The sequence below is a fragment of the Neovison vison genome, chromosome 2, assembly GCF_020171115.1.
Source record: "Neovison vison isolate M4711 chromosome 2, ASM_NN_V1, whole genome shotgun sequence".
NCBI lineage: Eukaryota > Metazoa > Chordata > Mammalia > Carnivora > Mustelidae > Neogale > Neogale vison.
The window spans coordinates 202615634-202629973 of record NC_058092.1 but is presented as its reverse complement, the minus strand read 5'-3'; positions in this window follow the sequence as shown (position 1 = coordinate 202629973).

The following is a 14340-nucleotide window of genomic DNA, read 5'->3' as shown; positions in this document are numbered from 1 at the left end:
GTTCCTTTCTGATCTACCACTTGTAGGCTCTCTCTTTGCTTAGAGGACCCCTTTCAGTATTTCCTGTAGAGCTGGTTTGGTGTTTGCAAATGCTTTCAGTTTTTGTTTGTCCTGGAAGCTTTTAATTTCTCCTTCTATTTTCAATGATAGCCTAGCTGGATATAGTATTCTTGGCTGCATGTTTTTCTCCTTTAGTGCTCTGAAAATGTCATGCCAGCTCTTTCTGGCCTACCAGGTCTCTGTGGATAAGTCAGCTGCCAATCTAATACTTTTACCATTGTATGTTACAGACTTCTTTTCCCGGGCTGCTTTCAAGATTTTCTCTTTGTCACTAAGGCTTGTAAGTTTTACTATTAGGTGACGGGGTGTGGGCCTATTCTTATTGATTTTGAGGGGCGTTCTCTGAACCTCCTGAATTTTGATGCTCGTTCCCTTTGCCATATTGGGGAAATTCTCCCCAATAATTCTCTCCAGTATACCTTCTGCTCCCCTCTCTCTTTCTTCTTCTTCTGGAATCCCAATTATTCTAATGTTGTTTCGTCTTATGGTGTCTCTTATCTCTCGAATTCTCCCCTCATGGTCCAGTAGCTGTTTGTCCCTCTTTTGCTCAGCTTCTTTATTCTCTGTCATTTGGTCTTCTATATCGCTAATTCTTTCTTCTGCCTCATTTATCCTAGCAGTGAGAGCCTCCATTTTTGATTGAACTTCATTAATAGCCTTTTTGATTTCAACTTGGTTAGATTTTAGTTCTTTTATTTCTCCAGAAAGTGCTTTTATATCTCTGGAGAGGGTTTCTCTAATATCTTCCATGCCTTTTTCAAGCCCGGCTATAACCTTGAGAATTGTCATTTTGAACTCTAGATCTGACATATTACCAATGTCTGTATTGATTAGGTCCCTAGCCTTCGGTACTGCCTCTTGTTCTTTTTTTTGTTGTGAATTTTTCCGCCTTGTCATTTTGTCCAGCTAAGAGTATATGAGGGAGCAAGTAAAATACTAAAAGGGTGGCAACAATCCCAGGAAAATATGCTTTAACCAAATCAGAAGAGATCCCAAATCATGTGGGGGGATTTCTCGCCCCTCACGATTGGGTGAGGGATCTCCTCTGATTGGGATCTCCTTTGATTGGGATCTCCCAATCTCTTCTGATTGGGATCTCCCAATCTCTTCTGATTGGGATCTCCCAATCTCTTCTGTTTGGGATCTCTTCTGATTTGGGGATAAAAAGAGGTTCAAAAAGAAAGAAAGAAAAAAAGAAAAAAAGAATTAAAAAAAGAGATTGAATTAAAAATTCAATCAAGAATTTAAAAAAGAGTTAAGAAAAAAAAAGAAAAAAAAAGATTGAAGAGATTAGGATCTCTTCTGTTTGGGGATAAAAAGAGGTTCAAAAAGAAAGAAAGAAAAAAAAAGAATTAAAAAAAAAGAAAATGAATAAAGAAAAGTATAAAAAAGCAAAATATATATATATTAGATAATCTAGTTAAAAAACGTTAAAAAAGAAAAGGGTAAAATTATAAAAAATTTTAGCAGAAGAAGAGAAAAAAAATGAAAAAGAAAAAAAAATAAATTAACTGCAAGACTAAAAAATCACCGGCAGAAAGCCATGAGTTCCGTGGTTTGTTTTCTCCTCCTCTGGAATTCTGCTGCTCTCTCCTTGGTATTGAAACTGCACTCCTTGGTAGGTGAACTTGGTCTTGCCTGGATTTCTTGTTGATCTTCTGGGGGAGGGGCCTGGTGTAGTGATTCTCAAGTGTCTTTGCCCCAGGCGGAATTACACCGCCCTTACCAGGGGCCGGGGCTGAGTGATCTGCTCGGCTTTGCTTTCAGGAGCTTTTGTTCCCTGAGCGCTTTCCGTAGAGTTCCGGAGGACGGGAATACAAATGGCGGCCTCCTGGTCTCCGGCCCGGAGGAGCCGAGAGCCCAGGGCCCGGCTCCCCTGTGCGCCCTCAGCGAACTGCTCCTGGTAACTCGCGTCTGCCTAACCTCCGGCCGCGCTCCGAGCTCACCAAGCTTGCGACCGGTTCAAGGCAACTCCGAGCTGCGAGCTTACTGTCGGCTCTGTCTCTGCAGCCGGCTTTCCCGTTCCAATAACCGCAAGCTCTGCGACACTCAGACACCCCCGATCCTTCTGTGACCCCGCGGGACCTGAGGTCACGCCGACCCCGTGTGGGCTTCGCCCCGGTTTAGCCTCCGGAGCGATGTCCCTCAGCGGAACAGACTTTTAAAAGTCCTGATTTTGTGCTCCGTTGCTCCGCCGCTTGCCGGGAGCCGGCCCCTCCCCCCCGGGGTCTCTCTTCCCGTCGCTTTGGATTCACTTCTCCGCCAGTCCTACCTTTCAGAAAGTGGTTGTTTTTCTGTTTCTAGAATTGCTGTTCTTCTTCTCTTCGATCTGCCGATGGATTTGCAGGTGTTTGCAATCTTTAGATAAGCTCTCTAGCTGATCTCATGCTAGCTGAGGTAGTCTCAGCCTGCTACTTCTCCGCCATCTTGACTCCTCCTCGTGACCAAGCATTTCTATCTCTGGCAGACAACCCCCATTTGGAGTCTCCAAATCCAGTAGATTCCTATGGTGTGCTAGTGCAGTGGGGTCCCATGCTGTTCCTCCTGGGGGAGGAAGGAAAGGGGAGTCTCCCGGGATCTGCCACTTGTTGGGTCTCTGCTGGAAGAGTAGTGGCTTGACTGTGGCTCAGATCATGATTTATGGCAACCCCAAGCTGAGAGCTCACTGCTTGGCTCCATCTTTACAGCTGGCTTCCTTGCTCCAATACCTGGGAGCTCTGCTATGCTCAGGTGCCGCTGGTCCTTCTGTGACTCCAAGGGTCCTGAGACCACACTGTCCCCATGAGGGCTCTGCCTCCTTCACCCCTACTTAACCACTAGAACGGTGTCCCTCAGCAGAACAGGCTTCTAAAAGTTTTGATTTTGTGCTCTGCTGCTCTATCACTTGTCGGGAGCTGTCTGATGGAGGCTCCCCAGCACACTCACCCCCTACCACACGGTCTGTCTTCCCAAATATTCCTCTGATTCACTTCTCTGCATATGTGCCTTCCAGAAAGTAGTCGCTTTTCTGTTCATAGAATTGCTGCTATTCTTTTCTTCAATCTCTTGTTGAGTTCATAGGTGTTCAGAATGCTTTTTGATAACTATCTAGCTGAATTCCTGCAACCTTCCCCCAACTACTTATTTTTCCTGGTTATTATTGTATATCTAGTCTTGATATTAAAAGTTATTTTAACCAAGTTTCTAGAAAGGAAAATGTTTGGATTTTTATCATGATTGTATTAAATTAATTATTACTATATGACATATCCTGCGAGTTCTTCTTCCAGACAAAAGCATGTCTCTCCATTTACTTCAGTCTTTTATGTCTCTCAAGAGAGTGGGTGAGGCCTTTCTAAGCAAAACAAAACAAGACCTAGAAACTATAAGGGGAAAGACTAAAGGATATGACTACATACAAATAAAAATAAAATTCACCAAGGAAAAAATGGCAAAAATTAAAAGACAATGTCAAACTGGAAAAATATTTGCCACACACAGCAGAAAAAGAACATGTTGCTAAAATAAAGCCAGGGATTACAAATCCATCACCAAAATACCAAAACTCAATGGAAAAATTGACAAAGAACCCTCACAGGCAATCCATAGAAAAAGATGAGACTAAACTACCCCACCACCACCACCACCAAAACCAGAGTCCCATCGTTCACCTAACAGACCGGCAAAGAGTAAATTTCCTTCTAATAGCCCATTTGGCAAGAAGAGAGGAAAATGCCTCCTACACTTATACTTTGGCAGGAGAGCACGTTTGTGCATTGCTTTTGGAGAACACTTTTGTGGTTTCTCACAAACAAAGGACAGATTCTTGGACTGTACAATTGCTCCTCTAAGAGTTTATCCTACAGGCACGCTCTATGTGTGCAGAAAGCACAGAAACAAGGGTGTGGCAGATCTGTAAAGGCAAAAGATGGAAAGCCCTTAAATGCTGATCTGTAGGTATTTGGTAAGATGCATTATCATTCCTCCATAAAATAAAATACAACACAGTCTTGAAAAAGAATGGATTGGTCTGTAATTGGGCTGAAATGTATTATTGTAGTAAAGAAAAGCCTGATGCAAAAGAGTGGGCACTGGTTGCTCTTATTTGATACGAAAAGAATATGAAAAGATACACAAATGAACACAGGGGTTTGAATATGCAAGGAAATTTTTGGAGGCACACAAACACTAATAGTGATGGGTACATCTTACAAGGAGTTTGGGAGTCTGGTTTATGATGGAGATTTATCTTCCCTCTTCCCTCCTTCCTTCCCTCCCTCCCTCCCTTTCTTCCCTCCTCTCTCTCTTTTACTTTTATGTAATATTCCTAACACATACTTATCTTACTTTTCAATAAATAATGGGGATTAGATAAAAACCCAAGAATGAATCAGAAATATGAATCATCAATATTTGGCAAACAAAGAGCATAGAATCCCTCTTTCAGAAATACATTTCTAAATTTCTGAATTTGCAAAGTTGGCTAAGTTATGAGTTCCTAAGTTTTGAAAAAATTTTATTTTATTATTTTTTTAAAGATTTTATTCATTTGACTGGCAGAGATCACAAGTAGGCAGAGAAGCAGACAGAGAGAAAGGTGGAAGCAGGCTTCCTGCTGAGCAGAGAGCCCAATACAGGGCTGGATCCGAGGACCCTGGAATCATGACCTGAGCTGAAGGCAGAGGTTTTAACCCACTGAGCCACCCAGGCGCCCCACAAAAATTTTAATTCAATCCCATCATGCTTTTAAACTTTGGGAGCAGGTGGTTTGAAACCCAGATGTGAGGGGAACTGCTTGTAGGGATCAGATCACTTTCAACTGGAAAAAAAGAAAAGAGAGATTTAGGTTGATTAATCTTGGTGAGATTAACCTTTGCAGAGAAAGTGAGACTGACAGGGTGCTGGGGGAGGTGGAGGAGAGGGACAGGAAGCAAGATACAATGACAGGGCTGGGTGGCATCTGCTATCATGCAGAAGACACTTGCTGAGACTTTGCATTCTCTTACTTCAGCCTCTTAGGAATATGCATTTACAAATGATTCTCTGGGTGCCTAGGTGGTGCAATCAGTTAGGTGGCCAACTCCTGATTTCAGCTCAGGTCATGACCCCAGGGTCTTGGGATCAAGCCCTGTGTGGGACTCTGCGCTCAGCCGAGAATCTGCTTCAGGATTCATTCTCTCCCTCTACCCCCCCCCCCACTTGCTCAGATTCTCTCTCGCTCTAAAATAAATAAATCTTTAAGAAAATGATTCTTTGTTCCTTTTCTGTAGCTGAGAATTATTTTTGTTTGAACTCTCTTTGGCATAATAATTTTAATTATTTCCTCAGCTTTTGGTTTGACAAAGGTTAGAGAGTCAATTTCTTCTTACTAAGATTTTCCCAAAATCCTGGCTGTAAGGCTATCTGTGGGAATCATATAGAAATAGGTTGTACTCTATGAATGATTGCTCATACATCCTTTGTGAGTTCTGAGAGTGCGGAGAGCTTTTCAGAATAGTCTGGAGATAATACCCTAGCCTTGTCCATGCTCATTTTTGAAATAAAGCAGATGTGGAATAATTAGTTGTAGGTTCCATATTTTTAGAAGACATGAGTGATTTTTTTTCCTGAAAGAATGCACAAAGCAGATGCATTTCACTACAGCAGGAGGAGCATCATAATAGGAACATACATGGTGGCTTATGGGAATGGAGTGGAAGGAGAGTGGGAAGGACTCAGATGAGGAGGAGAAATTCACTCGGGGGAGAATGGTTGCAGGATGGAAAAGGAAAGGAAAATAGATGGACTGGAAAATAACCACAACCAGGTTAAAAATACATGTGTAAGAAACTCCTAAGGTCACTGGACTCTCACTGTCAGGGGTTCTTGGTAAGAGAGAGATGAGGATGTTTCCCACTCCCCTTTCTCTGCTAAGTCTCTCCCTTTGGAGAGGCACAGAGGCCTGGCTCTCAGGTATATCTCCTCTACTTACCAGGAGCAAATCACCTCTCAGAGCCTGCATTTTCTCATCAGTGAGACGGAATATTTAGCACCAACTTCACAAATCGTGTGCTTGGCCCATAGCAATTCCTTAGTAAATATGAGTTCTCTTTACTCCTCATGGATCCTTTCGGTCCTAAGTATCACTTGCGAATCAGCTTAGCATTCAGTCTGCCATGTTCTGAACTCTTATCTTATTGAGCAAATATAACCTTCTAACACCCTTAAGTATTAGTCCTTGACTTTAACAACAGAAATGACCACTCTTCTAGCAATTACTCCTCACATAGGCTTCTAGATCCTTCTATCATATGTATCTTGTGGCCCTGCTAAGCTAGGATTAATATGGTGTCCAACAGACAAATTCAGAAATGGGGACTGAGGTATAAGTGACAGGCAAGGTCATAATGAGTGATGAGCACAACCAAACCTCAACCAGCGTCCTCTGATACTTACCTAAATTGGTAACAGGGAGGTCATTAGACATCAGAGTCATGTGGTTCTCCGCTTTTCAAATGTTCTTCCTTTATGCTTGTGGAAACCTATTTGTTTTCAGGATTTATCTCAAGGTTTTCATGTTCCAGGGATTTTTCTGACACCAGTGCAAGGTGTGTGTGTGTGTTGACACTGTGTATAATCTGGATGTTCTGGCATTTTTGTAGGAGACCCTTTGGAACTCAATTCTTCCTTGGCATAAGAAGAAGATGTGGGTTACAGCAGTGATTGTGTTTTTTGTTCTTTAGCAAGGAAGAGTGAGGGGCTGTGGGCCTCTTCATAGAAGATGGATTTTGCAGGCTGTAACAGAGGAAAGGGATGTGGGAGTTTGTAGGTGCTCTGGGAAAAGTCTCTTTTTTCCTAGAAATTATTTATGCTTCCCTTTATAATGCTTCTGGAGGAAGAGAAAGAGAAAGTCATTTCCTGCATGAGATAAGAGAGCTTTGATTGGGTGTCTCTATTGAACCAGCCCCAAATGATATGAGAATTATGCTTGGATGTCACTATTGACCCATCATTTCAGTCCTAATAAAAGTAATAAAAGGTGCCAGAACCCCTTCACCCCATTTGAAATGGTTGGTTGCTGGTTTACCTTAGTGAGGCTCAGCTTTGGTAATGGGTCCATCCCCCACCCCCATGCCCCTGTTATCTTCCCAGTAGAGGAGGCAAGCTAATTTGGTACTGGACCACTGAACATAATGTCTGAGTGTTCCTTGTCACCAAATTTGGTGATATTAAAGACCTTTTGTCTTGACATTTCCATCTCATTGTGATGAAAAGAATCAAAATGAGGTCTAGCCCACAGGGGAGTTTTGGCATGTTGGAGAGCTCCTTAACCACGGTGAGCGTGCCTTTTTGGAGCCAGAAGAAGGGGACAGCTGCTGTGTTCCTTGCAAAGTCCTCTAACAACTCTGAAGTCAGAGTTGTACGTGGTGACGGTAACGGTGACACATGGTGAGAATGAAGCTTCTGTATAGGGAAAGGTAGGAATGAGCATAGACCCAAGGTGTGTGCTCTGGGGTGTGAGCACAACACCAAGAGTCTGGATGCTGGAGGACAGAAGCCGAGGGCCTCCAAGGCCCTCCTGGGAGGTTTCCTGGAGAAGGCTTAGACCATAGAGAGGATTTCTTCCCCAGAACTCATAGAAATAAAATGGCCTATGCTGAGTTTTAAGGTAGCACTTATCACAGAGTTTATAATGGATTAAAATCTAACATGGGAGTTGGGTCTAGGCTCAGAGAGCGGGATCAGAAACCCCAGCCCTCCTGCTTCTATCACCATGAGGTGGAGTAGCCTCTGGGCCTATAGTCAGTGGCCACAGCTGGTCCCAGGGAGAAGGAGGTTCCAGGCCTCAATGGGAACCACAGGGGCATGTCAACTCTGCCAGGTCTTTCCTCTCTGGAGCTGGCCACCCCACTGGTGGCCTTGATTTCAGGGGCCCAGAAAGAGGGTGTGGCCCAAAGTACAGCCCAGAGGGTCATCCAGGGCCCAGCTCCCTCTGTTGGTGTCAGCGAGAATGTGGAGGAGGCCGGGGTAAGGCCATCTGTTAAAGGCAACTTGAAGTTAAAAACAGTTTCACAGAGATTGTAGGCAATTTATAGGCAGGGAAAGTGAGTTGGAGGAGTCAACAAAGAGTAGATTAATGATTCCATTATTAAATAACTTTGGTTTCTTTCTGGAAATTAGTGTTGTTCTCTTTAAAAAATGACAGCTGGCCTTTTCTGTAAACATTGCTGCCTCTGAGTTTTCTCTCTGAAGCCGGAGCTATTTGGCGCACTGTAAGCCTGTCAAATGTATGGAGGGACTCTGCGGTTCATCACGGAACTTCCAGAAGCAGTCATTTGTTTTGTTCCATTGGTTGTGACATTCCATAACTAAGGGATTAGTGGACCCTTTAATGTTCTCGGTCTTCCTAAAACCCTGAAAGGAATTCTTCCCAGACTCTGAAAGATGCCCCTGAATGAGTTTTGTTTTTTTTTTTTTTTGGTCTTGATGAAGCTTCACAAAACGGAAGATAGATAGCTAGGGTCATGCATCATGTAAATTAGACACTGCAAGAGAATCTCTTTCAGCATGGAGAATGAGTTGGCTGTGGCAAGTCAAGGAAGGACCATTTGTTCTTCCTGGGAATCATATCCCCTTTAAAGACCTTCAGTCAGTGAATCAGGAACTCCTTCAGACATAGCAGCCTGGTGGTACCGTTGTTTTGCATGTAAGTTTTCAATGAAATTTCTCTCTCTCGGTGATAAGGGATAAAATCCTTCTTTTCAGGAATCTCACCATCTAGGTGAAAAAATGGGGTGAAGATAAAGGACTTTTGGGGACGCACACACAACTTGGTGTTTATCCTTGTGTTCTAACTGAGTGCTATTTGAGTGGAGAGACAAGTGACATTCCTGTGGTCTGGGGTCACCAGGGACAATTACTTGGACTTGAGTCAGACCTTGAAGATGACATTAGTTTCAGCTAGACCAGGAGGAAAAATCACTTTCTCTGAAACACTGTGTGTCCCAAGGACCCCATGGGGCTGCTTTTGTTTTCACTTTCTAGTCCCTCTACCCCAGGGAACATAGCACCACTGGGGGTTGCTATGATCGATGTCCCTCAGGGCCCCATCAGAGCCATCTCAAAGCCTACTGAGTCAGTTCAAGAGATGAAAGCGACACTACTCAGCCCAGCTCTTCCCTTTTCTGCAGCACTGAGGGGAACTACTCATCAGGAATCTAGAGTCCTCTGCTGCAGAGAAGCTGCTGACTTTCTGATAAGTCTTCAGATTGTCACTAGCATATGAGGGGAAACTATTTTTCTCATTTATTCTGATGAGGAATTAGACTTCTTAAGGTTTTTACCACTTCCTTATCCTATTATTTAGAGTTTTATAATTACATAGTGAAATCGCCCAAACTTCCTTGGAGACTTTGCTTTCTTTGAAACCACAAACATGGTAGAGAAAAGTAGGGAGCTAGAAAACCCCTCTTCTGCTCTGAGTATTAGAGGATATATATATATATATATATATATATATATATATTTTTTTTTTTTTTTTTTTTCCTGGGCAATTTTCTCAAGGAAACAAAGAAAAGCAAGCCAACTTTGGACTGTGGGTCTGTATCATGGCAGGAGGGTGAATGGCTGAGTTGTCTGGAATTCTAAGGTTTGTAGATGCATCAGGTAAAGGGTTGTAGGTAAAAAGAGGTTGGGAGAGAGCCCCGGGAGCAGGGTGGGTTTCTAAAGACTTGCATGAACAGGACTAAGGGCCTCAGAACTACTGTGGTGGGTGATAGGCTGGTCCAGCAGCTCTGCAGCTGGTAACATCCCTTCAGCACAGAAAGGAGACCTGGCACCATGCACTCGGACCTCTACTGCTTCTTTAACTCCCAGTGGGCCTGGAGGGACACAAGGAGCCCTTTCCTTCTCCTGCCCCTACTGTTGTGCACCACATATGAAAGAGCGAAGGACCCCAGCTTCTGAGATGCTGGGTCTAGGGAGGGGCTGAGCCTGGCCTTAGACCAGCAGGGGGAGCAGGACACACAATGGTGGGGTGGGGTGGGCTTGGCAGCCCACAGCACAGTCTCAGTTAGGAGCAATGTTGCCATCCTACCAGTGCCCTCCTGTGGCAGTTTTAAAATACGGCCCCCAATTCTGTGACATTCCTCCTATGAAGAAGCGGGGTCTTTGACCCCTCACCTTGATCTGGGTGGGTTTTGACTGTTTCTACCAATAGAATGTGGCAGAAGGGGAACTGTGTCACCTTTGAGGCTGGACCATAAAAGCCTTCCATCTGGTTCTCTTGGAATGCTTGTTCTCAGGACATTCCCTCTGGGGACGAAGTCAGGACAAAGTCCTGATGTGAGAAGCCACACCGAGAGGCCATATGCGGATGCTGCAGGTGACAGACCTTGCTGACCTCAGCCTTTGTGTCATCCCAGTCCAGATGCCAGAGGTGTGGATGGAGAAGCCTCAGCAGGGATAGGCCTTTCCCATTGGTTCCTGTCTGAGCTCTGAGCCACAGAATCTGAGAGCATAGTAAAACAGTCATTGTGTGATGTCTCTGGTATGGGGACACTGGTCACATAGAAACAGATAACCCGCACACAATCCAGACACTTTAGTTACTTCACACCTATGGCATGTGCCTTGTCTGCTTGCAAACGATGAGCTAGACCACTGCCATACTCACTCGAAGGGAAAAGAAAGGAAAAAGAAAATGTACTGTGCAGCCTGGGAGGAGCTGGGGACACAATGGAAACTAGGTGTTACCTTGATAATTAGAAGAAGCTGGTCAAGTAGATTAAAAAATAAAAGAAATTTTTGGTGGTGGGGGGGAACCAACCCTAGTTATCTTTAGAAAAACACAGTAAGTCAAGGATAGAATGTGTAAAAAATAAATCCATGACCCCCAGCATTAAAATTAGGAACAAAATTCTCTATGAAACACAGGCTAATTTTAGCCTTTCTCTGTGTGCAAATATGAGTGTAAGAAAATATTTCCACACATGCACAGCCCAGAAGGTGTTTCCTCTCCAGACCCCCGCCGAAGCTTGCATGGCTCACTGATGGATAAGTCAAGGGGAACGTCCATGAGAAGCTGTAGCGTGAAACAGCGCAGGGCTCAGTGATGCAGGAATAATGGGGGTCTTCCTGGGGTCTCCTCTCGCCCTGCCCCTCCTCCTGACACTGCTCATTTTACTTCCTCGACATCTCATCTCCATCTCCTCCTACTTTCACTGCCTCGCCCCTCTTCCAGTCCTCTGACCGAGAAAGAATAACACAGAAGACTGACCACATGACTCTGAAGCTTAGAATGCCTCCAGCCTCCCTTTCCAGCGGTGGTTCAACCCAGGGCTGGTTCTGCAGAGGACTGTCCCCTGTGGGCTCTTGTCCTCTACCGGCGCAGTGGTCACCACGCCCCCCCCAACCCCCAGGGAAACCTCCCCATCCACACACAGCCCATGCCAGGCCCCACACTCCCAGCAGCCAGCGTGTTCTCAGGGCACTGGCACAAGTGGTTGTACCCTTGAGGTCGCAGCTGTTGCCACTGATGCCCTGGGAAGGCAGCATGCTCTCAGGTCTGCCTGTCTTCCCAGCCTGCTTCACCAGCCCTGTGAGAGCAGGTAGCACGTGTCTAGTCAGCACTGGTTAAAGAAATGAGCGATGAGCTTTGGCTTCATTTCCAGTCCCCTGCCATGTTTCCTCTTCCTGCTCATTCCTGGGTGTCTCCACGGTCGGGCCAGCATCTTGTCGGCCTTTGTGAGTGGTTTGCATGTTATGGGCCCTGCACAGGGTAAGTGTGCAGTGATGCTATGGGGTGAGGCAGACGCAGTTCTGGCTGGCAGTTTGGGGATGAGTAGAAGGTCACATCTTGACCTTTGTCCTTCAGCTAGAGAGCCACCATCTGCAGGAAGTCTGCCCTAGCTTCCCAGGCAGGGACAGATCCCTTTCTGCTCCCTTGGGGCTTTGTAAAAAACTGCAGTATGATGCTGCTCAGCACATTGAATTTTAATGCGAGTTTATGTCTCATTTAACCTAAGCTGGGTGCATTTTAAGACCAGAATTGAGTTTGATCCGTCATGTGCACAACAGCATGAGGTCTCTGAGGGAGATGGATAAACGCTTGTGGAATGAAGGATTAGATCAGGATATTAGAGGAGATGCTCTATGGGGTGGGAGCCAAAGCAGCCCATATCCTGCCCAGTCTGTCTGACCAGAGGCTTGCTCTCCTGTCCATGTCCAGGCTCCTGCCTGGGTCGCCTTGAGGAGCTCATTTGAGCTCTGGGCTTTGAAGACATGATCTTTTGCTCCTAGGTATTGCACAGGGAGAAACTAACAAAATCTGGGAAAAGTGGAGAATTGGGGAACTATCCAGATGGGCATGTGGAGTTGGTGTGTTTCAGGGGATACTGTCTAACCTGTCCCACGTGCCTGTGGAAGGGAGAGAACAAGTGTGTGAGCAGAGCCCACACTTAACCTTCAGAAGAGTTTCCCACCCCATTCTCACGAGCACAGGTGTCCCAGCACACTGTGGTTTATATATATATATATATAAATTTTTTAAAAAAATTTTTAAAAATTTTTTTGCATTTGCTTTTGTGCCTGGGATACAGATGCTAAAACATGAATCTAATTGTGCTTGGGAAAAGTTTGTTCAAAGGGAAAATAGTTCCTGTGACTTTCAAAATTGATGTCTTTGCACTAAAATCACTGGGCTGCTCCCAGAGAGTGATGAAAGCTTGGGCTCTGGAGCCAGCCTGCCTGGGTTCAAACCCCAGCTCTGCCACTTAGCAGCTGTGTGACCTTGGGGAAATTACTTAACCTCTCTGTGCTTCAGCACCCTCATCTAGAAAAAGTGCCATAATAGTATCTAGTTCCTGCTTGTTTCAATGATGAGAACTGGATCCAATCACCATTATATAGAAGTTAGCTTTTACTTTTATTGCTTTTTTAAAATTTGATTCAGAATTCAAATGATTTGGTATGAATAAAAGCAGGGGGGCACAACTTAGAGGAGGTTGAGAGGAAAGTAATTTAATGATAAATCCAGGCAAAAAGCCTGTATATAAAATTAAACATGAAAAAAAAATGCCTGGCTAATAAAAACAGAGTACTGTTTCTGGCAGAAACATAATTTTCCATTGTAAATACTATGGTTATTAAGTCCTTGTGTGATTTTTGGCATCTTTTCATTTTTTTGGAGGATATTTTCAATAATTTTGTTTCTGTCTGACTACCCTTACATGACTTCGTAATGCTATTTGGGAGAAATAATGGGAGCTGAGAGGCCGTAATAGAGAATACTGAAAGCATCATCTCAGAGTGTTTTAACAGCGTTGTCATTGGGGTTTTCAAAATACTGTTTCTGGTGTGTTTTTGCTGCACACACAAGTTGTGATGTTTTCGGAGAAATGTATTATATTTTATAATGTTATAAGAAAAGAGTCACAGACCTAGAGCCTATTACAAATATATTGACATTATAGTTTGTATTTTCTTTTTTTCTAATTTTATTTGCTGTCTTCAGTGACAAAGAAATCCTAGCACACAAAGAGACTATCTAATATATTTGGAACCACTTAGAATAACTGTGACATAAGCACAGAGTATTTTTTCTAGGCTTATATTTAAAAGGCCTTTCTCTAGTATCTCTCTGGATGCTCTTGTCTGACTGTGGGAAGAATAAGGGTAACATGTGAGACTGAAAATTCACCTCATTATAGAACTTGGCTATGTTTACCTGCTTTCAATAAAAAAGCTCAAATTAAACAGATACACCGTTCCAGATATCTAGACAATTGACATTATGTATGCAAAAGCAAACTTTTGTAACTGAATTAAATTGTTTTACTTGTGTTTGGAACTGTGTGGACACATCCTTTGATTCACATCCTACCCATAAAGCAATTTTAAAGGGCAACAGGACCAGCAAAATTTATTCTCAACCAGGCACTTTCCTGAAAGTTTTGTTCCAAATGCCATTGCACATCTATTTCTTACCAAGCTTTTCTGGTTCATTTGCTTCAAAAGAAACATTTTAATTTGTTTTGTTTTGTTTTGCTTTGCTCTGATGGCTTTCTACTTGCCAAAAACAGTCCTCTAGTACCTTTTCTATATAAATAAGAATAGTCTTAAACTATTGGGCAACATTCATCTCATTCTGCCAACTTAGAGACCTTGCTTGGGATGTTGTCCAGGAGGTTATGGGAAGAAACTTGAAGTTGATTTAACATCTCATGGTTTCCTTGTTATTATGTAACACTTAAAAAGAGCTGAGACCCTTGTGGTTCAGTCCCAGAGCAGCGTTGTGGTCACATGAACACAGTCCAGCTACCA